Source organism: Vombatus ursinus, unplaced genomic scaffold (assembly GCF_900497805.2).
Source record: "Vombatus ursinus unplaced genomic scaffold, bare-nosed wombat genome assembly UNPS02014942.1, whole genome shotgun sequence".
NCBI lineage: Eukaryota > Metazoa > Chordata > Mammalia > Diprotodontia > Vombatidae > Vombatus > Vombatus ursinus.
In genome coordinates this window covers 22,398,121-22,416,289 of record NW_020954720.1, presented here as the reverse complement: position 1 = coordinate 22,416,289, position 18,169 = coordinate 22,398,121, and the positions used below count along the sequence as shown (strand labels likewise).

At 34.6% G+C, this 18,169-nt stretch overlaps 1 pseudogene; it reads right to left on the bottom strand.

Annotated features, from left to right (window-relative positions):
* Positions 1–1,347: 1,347 nt before the first annotated feature.
* On the bottom strand, positions 1,348–16,985 carry LOC114029920 (annotated as a pseudogene).
* Between the last annotated feature and the right edge of the window lie 1,184 nt (positions 16,986–18,169).

Here is an 18,169-nt window from a genome sequence, read left to right as displayed (position 1 = left end):
CTATGAGTGCTTCTCTAACTGTTCATTCATACTTCTTTTGAAAGATTTACTACCACAGATTTGCTATGATAATGGTGCTACTTTTTATTGTAATTAACATTATTTACACATATATTTATACATACATAAAATAAACATTATAATTACATAGGTTCTTCAATGCCAAGAATCTGTTCATGTTTATACTAGTAGGAATACATGTAATGTGCATACATGTAAACATACACACATGGTATAAGCCAGCTAGTTACGAGACACAGAAGATAATAGAGGAACTTGGAGGCATTAAGACATGAGTTTAAATTTTGTCTTAGGTACTAACTAGCTTGTGACATTGGCCAAAACACTTTAACTCTTTCTTCCTCAGTTTTATTATCTATAAATTGAGGATAACAACAGCACATACATCACAGGGTTATAGTAAGAATAAAATGAAACAAGATATGAACTGTACTTTGCAAATCTTAATATATATAATATTATATATTCCATAATAACAAGTATATAAATTTTATCACATTAAACAAGATATTATTATGTGATAAATATGAGATGTCAATATATGTTTGTATATGTACATATACATACATAAAACTCATATAGGTACATGGGTTATATGTGTGTATCAGATATGTATGTATGTGTGTATGTTCATGCATATGTATATGTATATGTATGTACATGTATCCTAGCAAACCAGACTCTAAGTCATTGGAGGTCAGCCTGTAAGTCTTATAGTAAATTTAGATATTCAGTCTAGAATAATGCACAAGCATATACTTAGTAAATTTTTGTTGCAGCTGTTAATTGGGCTAGTGATGTTAGTCAAATTCTGTAGGATAAGCTTAAGTCCCCTTGGCCCTATGGAAAAAAGAAGAATAATTTAACCTGATATTTGGAAGAGGTTTCATATATTATTTCATTCAGTCCATACTTGAATAATCCTATTGCCTTGCCATTTGGTCATCAAATCTCTGTTTTGAGACAATCACTAAAAAGGAACACAGTATCTGACAATACAGTCCATTTAATTTTGGAAAACTCTTGTTCTAGGAAGATTTTCCTTTAATCAATCCCAAATTTGCCTCCTGATAGAACCATTTGGTCCTCATTCTATCTATTTTTATAAGGTATTGCAAATATTTTAATAAGTTATCAGCAAGGCATTTAAAACACCAGTTTGTGAGGATAAACTGCAGTGGAGAGAGAGAATACAGAATGCAATTAGTCACAGAGCTGAGGAATTTTCTTGATTTGGGGCAGGATCTGAGAATTCACTGTTTTTTGATCAGCCTTCAGCTGCTGTGTAATCTTGTATTTCTCTTTTTCTGTGTCAAAAATCTCTCCTTAGTGTCTACGTTTACAGAGCCTATCTTTCTTGAAATAAATATCAGTGCGATGATTTGAGATTTTTACACTGGAAAGGTTAACCCTGGTAGAGGTGGCAATGACATATTTCTGATGGGTCCTTCTCAGAGGAACACAGTTGATGGTCTGAGGTCGAGTCGCCAGTAGCAAGCCACTAGCCAGCTGCTTCTGGAAAACCATTCGCGTGCCCCTGTGGCAGCCAGGGAGCATGATCAGAACAGTTCGCGGGGTGATGCTAGATCGAAGTCTCCTCACATGGTGGCTGAAGGGCTTTTTGCCATGACTTAGCAGCTTTCTAGGCACATCCTCAGTAGGGTAATATCTAGGCATCTTGCGAATCTTTGCCACACTGCTTCCTCCTATCTTATCACCACCAACTGGCTTTGAGATAGTAGCAGGTGGCTTCCCTTTCTTTTTCCTTTCAATCAGGGTTTTTGGTGGAACTTATTTCCGCTTGCACGTGACTTGCAGGGATAAACTGCAGATCTCTGTTATCTACCAATCTCTTGGGCTAGGACTGAGTTCCGACTGCAATACTTTAGAGGCTTTTTCACTACCTTTTCAGCACATCTTTCATTTTGTTCTTTTTTTTTTCTTTTCTGACCTCTTCATTTGTTTCCTTTGGTGGGGGTGTGGGGGGGGTTGCCCACCATCTTAAGGGAAAGGGTCCTAATTCAATCTTATAGATTAGTACATAATATTGAATCCCTCATCCCCAAGAAAACCCTTAAAATATTTGTGATATAGTTTTCCATTTTATTTTTACAGGCTAAATATATGTTTGTTTTAATTGATCCTAATATTTAATTAATCCATATATTCTAGTGATTTGTAATTCTGCTTTTTCTCCTCACACCACATTTTACCAGATTAATCTTTTCCTAAAATATGCTACTCAGAATAGGGCACCAAATTCCAGATGTGGTTGGAACAGAAAGTTTAAAAAAATTTTTTTTTAATTAATGCATTTGCTCTTTTGATTGTCTCATTAAGACAACTGACTAATGTGGAGTTTACAGGCAACTGAAATGGTAATTATCCTCATAAACTATTTTACAGTCATAACTTTTCTACCCTAGACTTTACTTTTGATTTCTTTTTTGAAACCTAATGTAGGACTTTAAATTGTCCCTGATTAAATTTATTCTTATTATATTTGATCCAATTTTTTTTAATGTCAAGATCTTTTGGTATCCTGATTCTGTCAACCACATTTTTATGACTCTTGTGAGTTCTACAGTTAAAACAAGTATGAGCAGGTAATACTAGAACATATATAAGGCACCATAAAGAAGAAAATAGTTATGCTGAAACTTGTCACATATTGGCAGAGGACATCTTTCCCCAAAACCAAAATTATGTACACTGTTGTAACTGTGTCTTGGGCCCTCTCCTAATCTATGTCTAGGAAGATATTCCAATATCAAACTTTGTCACTATTCAACTACTTATTTAACTGAAATATTTGGCTAAACTAGGTTAATCGATGAAGACAGGCAATTAGATATGCTCTGCTCTTATGCTTATTAACTATTTGCTTTATTCATTCTGCTATCACTTATTGAAAATGAAATGATCCACAAAATAGTAAAACAAATTTTAATAACTATTTAATAACGAAAAGATCATCTCCATGAGAATATTATCAGCATCATAATGCATTTATATATATATGTGTATATGTGTGTATACATAAATACACAGGTGTGTATGTACCATACATATATGTATGTATATATATACATATATATATATGTGGATATACACATACACACATATATATGCATATATGTTCAGTATATCCATACAAAAACACAGTACTTAAGATAAAGATAGTTTCTTCTCCATTTCTTCCCTTTCCTTTTTCTCTCACCCCTTCTCCATGATCCTCTTTTGATTACAAGGACCAAAGACAAAACAGTTTTGTATTTTTATTATGACTACAAAGGAGTCATAGCTATATAGTCTTTTTAAAAATATATTTTTCTAAGACTCTTAGATTCAGTTTCCATGTTAGCCAGATTAAATATTCACCATCCCATTTTTTGCCAAAGGTTAATCTCTGAAGAAATCAAAATGTGTTGAAAACAACTGACAATTACAAATTCAGTTTCTGATAGAAGTCACATTGACTTGATTCCCCAAAGTGGAGATGTAATTATCAAACAAAATTGTGAGTGTGGCTGCTTTGTGAACCATGGTGTCAGTTTTTGCATTTACTTTATAATTTCCAATAAACTAAAATTCTTCCACGCTCATGGGCCATGTTTGCTATGTTTAACTTAATTGTATTTCCAGTTGAGATGTTTTACTTTTTTGGTTAGGCATTTTGTTGAGATTTAATTATTCTATCAAGAGGCATGGTTTTATTCCTCTTCACTGAGGGGGATACCTATTATTAACACCTAGAAATCAGTTTTTATATCCTAAATTAGATAATAAAGTCATTGTGTATCTCAACAGTCTATATTACCATGTTTTATTTCAGACTTTGGGATTATCTTCCTGGTATCATGCAAAAGTGCTCATGAAAAGAAATGAGGCAGTAAAGTTGAACAGCAAAGGAAAAGCAGAAAGATAATGTTAGAAGACACTAGCTCCTATTCTTTATCACTATTGTAGATTGCAAAGCAATAAACAGTCTCAAAGAAATAAATAGATTCATCTTCCTCTCTTCTTATTACTGGTTTCAGCCTCACAAGTGAAAAAGTATCTGTAGGAAGAAACATATTTATTAACTGATTTCTTCAAAATCATTTATTTATTTATCTATCAGTCTCTTGGGAATAAATGAGTGTACAGAGAATTTGTATTTCTGTAATTTTAGCAATAATAATTAGGAATTTTTAAAAAATTTAATTGGGTGAATGCTATTTCATAAAACTTGAGCATGATTAAGTACAATTTGTCAGCACCAGAGTACTCTGAGAAAATATGTTTAGACTTCTCATGGTGACAGCTGTTCCCTTTGCACTGTGCTTTTTAAATAATACACTTTAGTCAGGGTGACATCAGTCAAGGCACATTTGAACAGAAGATAGTTCTCTGTGTTAGGATTTCAAGGATGCATCATTTAACCACAGATGATGCATACAGCACAGTTATAAAGTCTGTTAAGCTGTAAAATATGTAAGATTTTTTTTCATATAACATCATAGTTATCTCAACTATTTCAGCTATAACCTTATTTTACAAATGGTATCTTAAGACATACAGTAATTTAACTCTTATACAGTGAAATAAAGACTTTGTTTCTTAAGTACTACAATGACCAGCTTAGGTAAAAAAAAGGGGAGGAGGTTAGAAATATGTCATATTTCTTTTCTAAGATGAAAAATAATTGCTCAAAACAAATAATTTAAATTTATCTTTCTGAAGTATGAAAACAAATATTTGTAAAAGATATGTCTGTACAGAAGAACTACAATTGAAAGCATCTGTGGTGAGTAGGGAAACATTTTCCAGAAGGGGCAAAGTTTAGAGTATTTATATGTTAACTATCATTGAAATTCTAATGGTAGAATAATCAGATATTTGTCTGGAGCATAATATCTGGCTGTTGTGACATTTGAAAAAATTGGGTACCCACAATGAGATATTTTTTAGATAGAGTGCAAAATCAATTTTTATATTTTCTATTTAAATATTTAGAAACATAATACAATGTTATGTTCTATTTTTAAACCCAAGAAATGCTATTGTCTATTGCACATTTGATGAATAAGAAGAATGTAGAGTCATAGGCTGAAAGCTAGAAGGGAGCTTAAATCCCCAAATTGTCATTATAAACTGAAGTCCAGTCCATCAATCAACCAATCATTCAAAAAGTATTTCCTAAATGCCTACCATGTGCTAGGTGTGGGACATACAAATACAAAGAAAGAAGCAATCTCTACTCAGAGTGTCTTCTTGATGTGTGGAGGAGTCCATGAAATGGTGTAGAGATATTCTATTTTGTGAAAGGAACAGAGAGAAGGACAATTTAACTAGTTCACAGGGGATGGGAAGAAGAATAACACCCAAAGAAACTGTAAAACTAGGTTAGGGTTGGCTTACATAGGGTTCTAAAAACTAAACAGAAGATTAATATTTTTTTCTTAGAGACAATGAGAAATCACTGGAGTTAATTGAGAAGTTAATTGAGAAGAGGGATCACATGGACACACTAATGTTGAAGGAGAATTACTTTGTCAGCATAGTGTTGAATGGATTGGGATGCTGAGAGACTTTAGTTAGGAAAGCCAATTAAGATGGCTGTTGCTATAACATAGGTGAGAGGTGATTAGAGCCTGAACTGAGGTGGTAGCTTGTATGACTAGAGAGAAGCAATGAAATGGAAGTGATGTTGTGAATGTAGGAATAGTAAGATTTGGAAACTGTTGGGGTATGTGGGGTGAGGGAGGGTGTAGAGAAGAATTTAAAGCCAAAGATATAAACCCAGCTGACAGGAGGAATAGAAAGAGAGAAACAATGGAAGAAGGAAGGAATTAAATGGAAAGATAATTCAGTTTTTAACATCATAAGTATAAGATGTCTCCAGAACCTGAAGTTCAAAATTGCCAACAAACATTGGTTATTATGGGACTGAATTTGAGGGGAGAAATAAGATATATTGATCTAGGAGTTACATAGGTGATAGTTAAACCAAAGAGTGTTGATGAGGTTATCAAGAAGAATGAATAGGAAGAAGAGAAAAAAGCCTATCATAGAATTTTGGGAAATAGCCACCATAAAATTGGATGATACAGTTAATTATATACATACATACATACATACATACATACATTTATGCATATATAAACACATATATACAATAATACGTACATACATATACATTTGTCAAATTATGGGGTACTATAGATTAAGCCAACTTGAATATATGCATAGGAGAAAGAAGCCATAATATCTAGAACAATGGTCTATACTCTGCATCAAAATGAGGTTAGGGAATAGGTAGAAAGACATTTAGAAGGAGTAAGAATAACTATTTTGTGATAAAAAAGAAAAATATTGTGCATCACTTCCTATTGTGGCTTATCCATTTCCATTCAACAATCCTGGATTGTCTTACCATCCATCTTTTTTTCTCTCATGCATTGTGAATATTGAATGACACTGGTATGTCATTTAAATAAGATGCCAATTGTGTTGAATAAATACATTTTAAATAGATATTGTAGATCAAGAGGAATCCAGGTCAAATCCTGGCCAAGGTGCTGGAGTAACAAGAACTCCTTAACATAATGAGAATCCCCTCCCCCCCAAAAAGAAAATCTTTAAATAATGCTTCAAATAGAATTATGGAGTGGCAGAATCAACAAAATTTCAAGGTGAAAAAAGTGTTCAAGCTCAAGACAATGTAGACAGGAAAGATCTTTCTGATAGAGTGGTAGTGGACTGAGGCAACATACCCTATGCTGAATCTTAAGGGTAGCTGCATCAATTGGATAGTAGCTTCAGGAACTGTCAATACACTGATATTATGAGGAGGAGAAGGAGGAGTCAGACAAGTGGTGATAAGAAGGTTACTGGGGACCCATTGCTGATACTGGGGGCAGGACCCTGTTGCATTGATCATATACAGTACCATGTCATAGTTGCAGGGTGAAAAGGAACACTAACACACTGGTGCTTGCCACAGGGAGGGAGAGCAGGAGTCTTAGTCAGAATTCCAGAATGGAGAGCAATGTTTCTGATATCTCAAGGGAGAGGTATCCTTCCTTCAGGTCCATGGCAGAGAGGAGGACTGGAGCAGATTCTGCATAGAAAGAGTAAGAGTGCTTGGAGAGGACAATTTTAACATTAAGTTAAAAGTCATGAAATTGACTGGAAAAATTAGTAAACAATGAAAAAAACACCTGAGCATAGAAAGTTCCTGTGGAAACTGGGAAGATCAAAGCAGAAACACAGAAGAAAACAACAAAATCAAAGCAGTTACATGCAAAGACTCAAAGACAAATGGGATGGACACAAGTTCAAAAAGAATTATTGAAAAAGTTCGAAAAGATTTGAAAGTCAAGAGGAAAAATTGAGAAAAAGAATTGAGAAAGTTGCAATAAAATTATGAAAAGAGACTCAACATCCTTCTAAGACAGGCACAAAAGTACTGAAGAAAAAACTTTAAAATGCAGAATAGAATAAATAGTAAAAGAAGCATAAAAATCCTTTGAAGAGAAAAACTACTGAAAATTCAATGAACAAAAGAACTCTTTAAAAAAAGAATTGTCTGGCTTAAATAAAAAGAAAGATACAAAAGCTCACTGAAGAAAAAAAAAGAGTTTAGAATTGGGCAAAGGGAAGCTAATAACTCCAAAACACATGAAGAAAAAATAACAATCGAAAGAATGGGAAGAAAATGTGAAGTATCTCATTGGAAAAACAACTGACCTGGAAAATAGATCCAGGAAGGATAATTTTAAAATTATTGCATTATATGAAAGTCATGATCAAAAAAGGAGCCTAGACATCATCTTTCAGGAAATTATCATGAAAAACTGCCCTGATATTCTAGAACCTGAGGGTAAAATAGAAATAGAAGGAATTCACCAATCACCTCCTGAAAGAGATCCCAAAATGAAAACTCCGAGGAATAATTTATCTAATCCCAAAACTCCAAAATTAAGAATAAAATATCGCAAGCAGCCAAAAAGAAACAATTCCAGTATTGTGGAGCCACAGACAATATAGCACAATATTTAGCAGCTTCTTCATTAAAAAGTCAGAGGACTAGGAATATGTTATTCCAGAAGACAAAGGACCTAGGTTCACAACCAAGAATAATCCACAATGAAAATTGAGTGCAATTCTTCTGGAGAAAAATTGGATATTTAATGAAATACAGGAGTTTCAAGCATTCTTAATGAAAAGACCAGAGCTGGACTTCCACTTCCGGGAACCAAGATGGTGGAGTAAGAGGTGAGTCACTCTTACCCTCCCTTATTAACCTCTGAAAGCCCAGCAAATATCACCCCAGGAAAAACACTGGAATAGCTGAACCAGAAGGGGTGCAGCAGTCCAGTAGCCCAGGTAGCTTGAGGGATTAACAGGAAAGGCCTCTCCTACTGGGAGCAGTACAGAACAGAAGGTGTCCCAGCAAGCTAGTGGAGAGCCCCACCTCAGCATATCAGGAGGAGATCCGGAAGCCCAGGTGGTAGAGCAGGCAAACACCAACACCTGGACCCATGAGTGCTTTACTGAGGGCTGGGGAACCAGTAGAAACCAGCTCAGAAAATCACCAGGTGCCTCAGCATTCTACAGCAACCAACTCTCCCAGTGCCTCTGCAAAACTAAGGGAAGCAGTGCTCCAAGGGACCCCACATGGATAAACACCCTACAACATTCATATGAAAAGAGCTGAAGAAATCAAAAGGAAGGAAAGGCCCAGGTGAGTAGGAAATCTCCAGGAGCCATACTACCCAATCCTACCCCTACAGTTTCAGGGTTGCTGATTCCAGCCCAACACCAGGTAAGCTGCCAGAACCCTACAGCTTCCAGCTGCCAGCATTGGAGGCCCCAACACACAAAGCCAGCAATCAGGCCCTAGGATCCCAACACAAGAAGCTTGAGTCAGTGCCCTCTGCTCCCCAGCAAGAGAGCCCAATCTCTTTAAACATCGGGAAATAAGCAAACACCATGAGCAAAAAGAATGTATAATAGATTCTTCTTATGGGAAGAGTGAAAATCAAGGCAGAAATTCTGAATAGTACAACATTCTCAACAAATCCATATCTGGAACCTCAAAAGGGAATATGAACTGTCTAAAGGACAAAAAGCCTTCTTAGAAGAGCTAAGGATTTTAAAAGTCAAATGAAAGAGGTAAAAGAAAAAATGAGAAAAGAAATGAGAGGTATGCATGAGAGAGTCAATAGCTTGGAAAAGGAAGTTCAAAAATTAACTGCAAAAAACAAGTCCCCGAGCTCAGTCCTGGGGCAGCAACTGAGCTTCTGGAGCACAGACTGAGGAGGAATGAAGTGATTGACCAGAGGGGGATTGCAGGGATCTCTCTGCTGGTGCAGGATTCTCTTGCTTTATCTGTACTTGAATCTGGGTCACAGTTCTGGGTGGCATTCCTGGGGCAAGGAGGAGCACTGGCACGGTGTAGCTTGTAGTGCCTGTGGAGAGGAAATCCTCCTCACAGTTCCAAGACAGATAAGAGTGCTTGTGGACACTCATACACCAGAGCACAGGCCAGGAAAGGAGTAAACACCTTACCTTTGATCACAACACCTTGGAAGAACTGAAAATTTATAGGTCCCTAGAAGTATCTCTGAAAACAGATGCACCAAAACCCTGAAGCTTGGGACAGTACATTCTCCACACTGGAAATAGACCCCTACCTTAACAAAGAGTTTATTACTCAAGTAATTGGCTGGGATCATGACCAAGCAGCGCAAAAGTCAGAATATATTATCTTACTTTGGTTATAAAGAAGATCAACCGTACAACCATACAACTAGAAGAAGACAACAAAGCCAAAGCACCTGCATCCAAAGCCTCCAAGAAAAAATATGAATCAGTCCCAGGCCATGGAAGAGCTCAAAAAGGATTTTTGAGAAGGAAGTAAGAGAAGTAGAGGAAAAACTGAGAGTGATCCAAGAAAATAATGAAAAACAAGTCAACAACTTGTTAAAGGAGACCCAAAAGGATATGGAAGAAAATAACACCTTAAAAAATAGCCTAACCCAAATGGCAAACAATGTCCAAAAAACCAATGAGGAGAAGAATGCCCTAAAAAGCAAAATTGGCCAAATGGAAAAGGAAGTCCAAAAGCTTACTGAAGAAAATACTTTATTTAAAATTAGAATGGAGTAATTGAAAGCTAATGACTTTATGAGAAATAAAGGCACTGTAAAATTAATCCAAAAGAATGAAAAAATAGAAGAGTATGTGAAATATCTCATTGGAAAAACAACTCACCTAGAAAATGGATCCAGGAGAGAGAATTTAAAAACTATTGGATTATCTGAAAGCCATGATCAAAAAAAGAGCCTAGATATCATCTTTCAAGAAATTAATATGTCTATTTCAAGAAGAAATAGACAGCAAAACTATACTAGTGGGGGACCTCAAACTCCCCCTCTCTGAACTAGATAAATCTGGCCCCAAAATAAACAAGAAAGAAGTTAAGGAGGTGAATAGAACATTAGAAAAGTTAGGTATGAAAGACCTCTGGAGAAAACTGAATGGGGATAGAAAGGAATATACTTTTTGCTCGGCAGTACATGGCACATACACAAAAACTGACCATGTACTAGGGCATAAAAACCTCACAATCCAATGCAGAAAGGCAGAAATATTAAATGCATCCTTTTCAGATCATGATGCAATAAAAATTATATGTAATAAAGGACCATGGAAAGATAGACTAAAAAAAATTGGAAACTAAATAATATAATCCTAAAAAATGATTGTGTCAAACAACAAATCATAGAAACAATCAATAATTTATTTCAAGAGAATGACAATAATGAGAGAACATACCAAAACTTATGGGATGCAGCACAAGCTGTTCTTAGGGGAAGTTTTATATCCCTAAATGCTTACATAAATAAAATAGAAAAAGAGGAGATCAATGAATTGGGCATACAACTAAACAAACTAGAAAAAGAACAAATTAAAAATCCTCAATTAAACACCAAATTAGAAATATTGAAAACCAAAGGAAAAATTAATAAACTTTAAATGAAGAGAACTATTGAACTAATAAATAAAACTAAGAGCTGGTTTTATAAAAAAACAAACAAACAATAAAATAGATAAATCTTTGGTTAATCTAATTTAAAAAAGGAAAGCAGATAACCAAATTACTAGCATCAAGAATGAAAAGGGTGAAGCTACCAACAAGGAAGAGGAAATTAAAACAACAATTAGGAATTATTTTGCCCGACTATATGCCAACAAATTTGACAATCTTAGTGAAATGGATACATGTTTGCAAAAATATAAATTGCCCAGATTAAAAGAAGAGGAAGTAAAATACTTAAATAACCCCATCTCAGAAGAAGATATTGAACAAGCCATTGATGAACTACCTAGGAAAAAATTTCCAGGGCCAGATGGATTTACATGCCAATTCTATCAAACATTTAAAGAACAATTAATTCCAATACCATATAGACTATTTGGTAAAATAGGTGAAGAAGGAGTCTTACCAAATTCTTTTTATGATATAAATATGGTGTTGATACCTAAACCAGGAAGAATCAAAACAGAGAAAGAAAGTTATAGACTAATTTCTCTAATGAATATAGATGCAAAAATTTTAAACAAAATATATATATATATAGCCTATGGGTCAGGCTATTTTTTAAGGTGTTATTTTCTTCCATATCCTTTTGGGTCTCCTTTAACAAGTTGTTGACTTGTTTTTCATTATTTTCTTGGATCACTCTCAGTTTTTCCTCTACTTCTCTTACTTCCTTCTCAAAAATCCTTTTTGAGCTCTTCCATGGCCTGGGACTGATTCATATTTTTTCTTGGAGGCTTTGGATGCAGGTGCTTTGGCTTTGTTGTCTTCTTCTAGTTGTATGGTTGTACGGTTGATCTTCTTTATAACCAAAGTAAGATAATATATTCTGACTTTTGCGCTGCTTGGTCATGATCCCAGCCAATTACTTGAGTAATAAACTCTTTGTTAAGGTAGGGGTAATATACAGAAATGCCAATGATTTATGTGGGTTTATTTTATAGCCTGCAACTTTGCTAAAGTTATTTATTATTTCAAGTAGTTTTTTACTTGATTCTTTGGGATTTTCTAAGTAAACATCATATCATCTGCAAAGAGTGATAGCTTTGTTTCTTCTTTGCCTATTTTAATACCTTCAATGTCTTTTTCATCTCTTATTGCTAAAGCTAACATTTCCGGTACAATGTTGAATAACAGTGGTGATAATGGACATCCTTGTTTCACCCCCAATCTTATTGGAAATGCTTCTAGCTTGTCCCCATTACATATTATACTTGCTGAAGGTTTTAGATAGATGATATTTATTATTTTAAGGAAGACTCCATTTGCACCTATGCTCTCTAGTGTTTTTAATTGGAATGGGTGTTATATTTTGTCAAAAGCTTTTTCTGCATCTATTGAGATGATCATGTGGTTTCTGTTAGGCTTGGTGTTGATATGATGAATTATGCTGATAGTTTTCCTTATATTGAACCAGCCCTGCATTTCGGGTATAAATCCTACCTGGTCATAGTGTATTATTCTTGCGATAAGTTGCTGGAACCCTGGAACTCTATGAACACAATTACAAAACACTTTTCACACAAATAAAGTCAGATCTGAATAATTGGAAAAACATCAATTGCTCATGGGTAGGCCGAGTTAATATAATAAAAATGACAATTCTACCTAAGCTAATTTACTTATTCAGTGCCATATCAATCAAACTACCAAAAAATTATTTTATAGAGTTAGAAAAAATAATAACAAGATTCATTTGGAAGAACAAAAGGTCCAAAATATCAAGAGAACTAATGAAAAGAAATGCAGGGGAAGGTGGCCTAGCCATTCCAGATTTGAAATTGTATTGTAAGGCAACAATCATCAAAGCTGCTTGGTGCTGGCTAAGCAGTAGAGTGGTGAATCAGTGGAATAGGTTAAATATGCAAGACATAGTAGTCAATGACTGTAGTAATCTATTATTTGATAAACCCAAAGACCCCAGCTTCTGGGATAAGAACCCACTCTTTGAAAAAAAACTACTGGGAAAACTGGAAAAGAGTATGGCACAAACTAGGCATAGACCAAAATCTCACACCATATACCAAAATAAAGTCAAAATGGGTTCATGATTTAGATGTAAAGGCTGTTGCTGTAAGCAAACTGGGAGAACAAGGAGTAGTTTAACTGTCAGATCTACAGAGAAAAGAAGAATTCATGACCAAACAGGAGAGAGAGAACATTACAAAAAGCAAAATAGATAATTTTGATTACATTAAATTGAGAAGTTGTTGCACAAACAAGGCCAATGCAACTAAGATTAGAAGGAAGGTAGAAAATTGGGAAAGAATTTTTACAACCAGTCTCTCTGATAAGGGCCTCATTTCTAAAATATATAGAGAATTAAGTCAAATTTATAATAATACAAGCCATTCCCCAATTGATAGATAGTCAATGAATATGAACTGTTATCCAGTGAAGAAATTAAAGCCATCTATAGTCATATGAAAAAATGCTCTAAATCACTATTGATTAGAGAAATGCAAATCAAAACAACTCTGAGGTACCACATCACACCTATCAGATTGGCCAACATGACAAAACAGGAAAATGATAAATGTTGGAGAAGATGTGGGAAAATTGGAACACTAATGCATTGTTGGTGGAGTTGTGAAATGATCCAACCATTTTGTAGAGCAATTTATAACTATGCCCAAAGGACTATAAAAATGTGCATACCCTTTGACCCAGCAATAGCACTTCTAGGGCTATATCCCAAAGAGATCACACAAATGGGAAAAAGCCCCACATGTACAAAAATATTCATATCAGCTCTTTTTTGTGGTGGCAAAGAATTGGAAACTGGGAGGATGCCCATCAATTGGGGAATGGCTGAGCAAGTTGTGGTATATGAATGTGATGGAATACTATTGTGCTATAAGAAATGATGAACAGGCTGACTTCAGCAAAACCTGGAAAGACTTGTATGGTCTGATGCTGAGTAAAGTGAGCAGAACCAAGAGAATGTTGTACACAATAACAACCACGTTGTGTGATGACTAATATTGATAAACTTAACCCTTACTGGCCATACAAGGATCTAAGACATCTCCAGAGGTCTTGTGATGGAAAATGCTATCCACATCCAAGGAAAGAACTACAGAAGTTGAATTGCTATTTTTTTTCTTTTCTGTCGAGTTTTGTTTCGTCTTTCTGATGGTTCCATCTATTGGTTTTAATTTTTACTTACAATATCACTAATGTGAAAATATGTTTAATATGAATATAAATGTATAGCCTATATCAGATTGTGTGCAGTCTTGAGGAGGATGGTGGGGAGGAAGGGGGAGAAAAATTTTAAACTCAAAATCATATGGAAGTGATTATTGATAAATCAAAATAAATTAATGAAAAAAAGAGCCCCCAGACATCATCTTTCAAGAAATTATGAAGGAAAACTACCCTGATATTTTAGAACCAGAGGGCAAAACAGAAATTGAAAGAATCCACCAATCATCTCCTGAAAGAGATCCCCAAAGGAAAACTCCTAGAAATTTTGTAGCCAAATTACAGAATTCCCAGATCAAGGAGAAAATATTGCAAGCAGCCAGAAAGAAACGATTCAAGTATGGTGGAAACACAAACAGGAAAACACAAGATTTAGCAGCTTCTACGTTAAGGAACTGGGGCGGGGGGATGGCATATAATATTCCAAAGTTCAAAGGAGATAGGATTACAACCAAGAATCCCCTACCCAGCAAAACTGAGTATAATCCTTCAGGAGAAAAATGGTCATTCAGTGAAATAGGGGAGTTTCAAGCATTCTTGATGAAAAGACCAGAGCTGAATAGAAAATTTTGCTTTCCAATACAAGACACAAGTGAAACATGAAGAGGTAAACAGAAAAGAGAAATCATAAGAGACTTATTAAGGTTAAACTGTTTACATTCCTGCATGGAAAGATGATATTTGTAACTCACGATTCCTTTGTTAGTATCAGGGTAGTGAGAAGGAAAAAATTATATGTACATATATATATATAAACAGATATATAGAGGGCACAGGGTGAGTTGAAGAAGAAGGGGTGATATCTGGAAAATAAAATTAAGGGGTGAGAAACAATTATACTGGGAGGAGAAAGGGAGCAGTAGAATGTGGTAAATTATCTCACATGAGAGACGAGAAAAGGCTTTTACAACAGAGGGAAATCAGGGGGAAGTGAGAGGGAATGAGTGAATCTTATTCTCATAGAATTTGGCTGAAGAAAGGAATAACATGCACAATTGGGTATGGAAATCTATCCTACCCTATAGGAAAATAAGGGGGGAAGAGGACAAGAGAGCAGAGGGATAATAGAGGGGAGGGCAGATTGGGGGAGGGGATAATCAGAAGCAAACACATCTGAGGAGGGACAGGGTCAAAAGAGAGAATAGAATAAATGGGGGGTAGGATAGGATGAAGAGAAATATACTAAGTTTTTCGCAACATGACTACCATGGAAGTGTTTTGCATGACTACACATCTATAACCTGTATCGAGTTGCTTGCCTTTTCAATGAGGGTGGGTGGGGAGGGAGGAAGGGAGAAAATTTATAACCCAAAGTTCTAAAAACACATGTTAAAAAATTGTTTATAAAATAAAAGAAACATACTTTTTTAAAATTATTTTTTTAATTTGTCTTGGTTAGTTTGTGTTTTTGGTCTTTATTCTTTTTTGAAAGATGGCTAGTGAAATGTGTTATGCATGACTGCACATGTATAATCTATATCAATATATTTTTCTTCTCGAAAAGGGGGTAGAGATGAGAAGGATGGAAGGGAGGAAATTTGGAACTCAAAATATATAAAATAAGAAATGTTAAACTTGTTTTTACATGTAAATGAGAAAAAAGCATTCTACAAATAAAAATTGACATTTTTTAATCTCAGCTGGGTGTTCATTGTTTTGTGTCAATATATTTGAATTAACTGACTCTAACCAACTTCCTTTAATGTCTATTCTAGATTCTCATCTTTCCTCTAAAAATGACAATACCAACTTTACTTCTTACCTCTCAGCAGAAGACTTTTGTTTCATACCATATTGAAAAATTTAAGACATACATTTTTATGCATATGATTCCCTAGTCTACATATTTTATCCAAATCCCTCTTTATGTTCCAAGTCATCATTACCAATTTGCTGTTGAACATCTCCTGTAGATATCCCATAAACTTTTCACATCCAACATTTCAAAAACATCTTCCACCCAAATCTTCCCTTTTTAATGTTTCCATTTCTATTGATATTACTACCATCTTTGTAGTTAATAGTTTTGAAAAATATTTCTCTATTCCTTGCACTTTATTGACAATTAATTGGCAATTATAGTTGGTTCTACCTACTCTCTCTCTCTCTCTCTCTCTCTCTATATATATATATATATAATATATCTTCTCTCTACTCACATAGCCCCTAATCTATTGCAATCCTTTATCACTTCTTGACTAGAATGTTGCAAATGACATCTAAGTGGTCTTTCAGTCTCTAGTCACTCTTTTCTCCCATACACTCTCTATGAAGCTATTACATCGATGTATTTAATGCATAGTTCTGACTATATTAATCCAGCAACCAATAAATAAGTTATCCCATCTTGCCTATAGGAAAACATTAAAAGCTTCTTAATTTGGATTTTTAAATTTGGCTTAAACTTTTGTGTTTCTGATGACTATACACTTTTCTACCTCACATATCCTGTTGTTCTTGTTGTTTATCCTTCATTTTTGAAGTGGACCAAGATTATGGAGTGATGTCTTGACCTTTGCTTTTCATTCTAGTCAGACTGGCCTACATAGTATTAGAAATGCATGCCATTCCAACCCACCTTGAAGAAGCCTCCTACCCAAGGCCCCACTTTAGTGACTGATAAATTCCTTGTCAGGACTACCATTTCATCAGTATCTCCAGCCATGTTCACTTTGTGACAATCTCAGCTCACTTTCTGGCCTTCATGTCTATCTTTTCAACAGCCACACTCCCAATCTCAAGGTCCTCCACCCTGAAGTACTCTTCTGCTTGGTGACACCCTCTCCTAGACTGCCAGTTTGAGGAAAGACTGCTATTTCTTCACTTTTGATTCAACTCCCTCTTTACCTTCTTGCTCTTGGGATGACTACCCTTTCTCCCTCCCTTTGCTTTTCTGCTTCCTTTTATGTACTCTCTTCCTCTGTATGATATAAATTCTTTAAGGGAAAGGAGTGCCTAGTTTGCTTAATTTATTTTTCCAACATTCAACACAATGTTTGGAACACAGTTATCACATAACAAACATCTTATTTTTCTATTGATGTCATGTTTATTTATATATGTGCATGACTCTTTTCTAGAAGAATGTAAACTCCTTAGGGCAGGTACTGTTTTGTTTTTAACCTTTGTGTTCCCAACTTCTAGAATAGGGCCTTTTATATAGTGGTTGCTTAATAAATGTTTGGTGAGTTGAAGAGATGAATTAAACAATTGCTGAATATTAATGAAGGACCAGTTATACAGAGATATAAGAAAATATAAATGGATCAGGTAAGATAAGCAAAGTCCCCTCTTGCTCTTATTTAGTAAATTTCAGAAATTTCTAATTTAAATCTTGTGGAGACACCCAATTAGTTATTTATTATAATGTAATTAGAAGTATTTATTTGATACATTTTGGTAGATAATGGCAAGAAATTTCATTCACAATGTGATGTTTCTAAAAAAAATCACAAAGTGATTTTATTTCTTGTAAGGATAAATATCTCTAGTTTATAAGAAATATATCATATAATAAATAATATTGCTAATTCCCACAAAGTATATTAACTGCCTTCCAATGAGTAGGTTAGGAAAAAAAAATTTAAAGGAAACTCATATTAGCCCTTTATTCTTTGTTTGAATGGCAGAAAAAAATATTAAATCTTAATTCATATAAAATTAATGCAGCATTGATATGATGCTTTCATGAATCACTTCCAAGTACACAAATTTGTGGTTTATTATTTCTTTGTTTGATCCTTTTATTTCTATTGAAAATAAAATAGTCCATAGTGAAAATCATAATGACAAGAAAAAAGGAAGAAAAAAATCCATGATGAAATATTCAATTTTCCTATCACTGTTTAT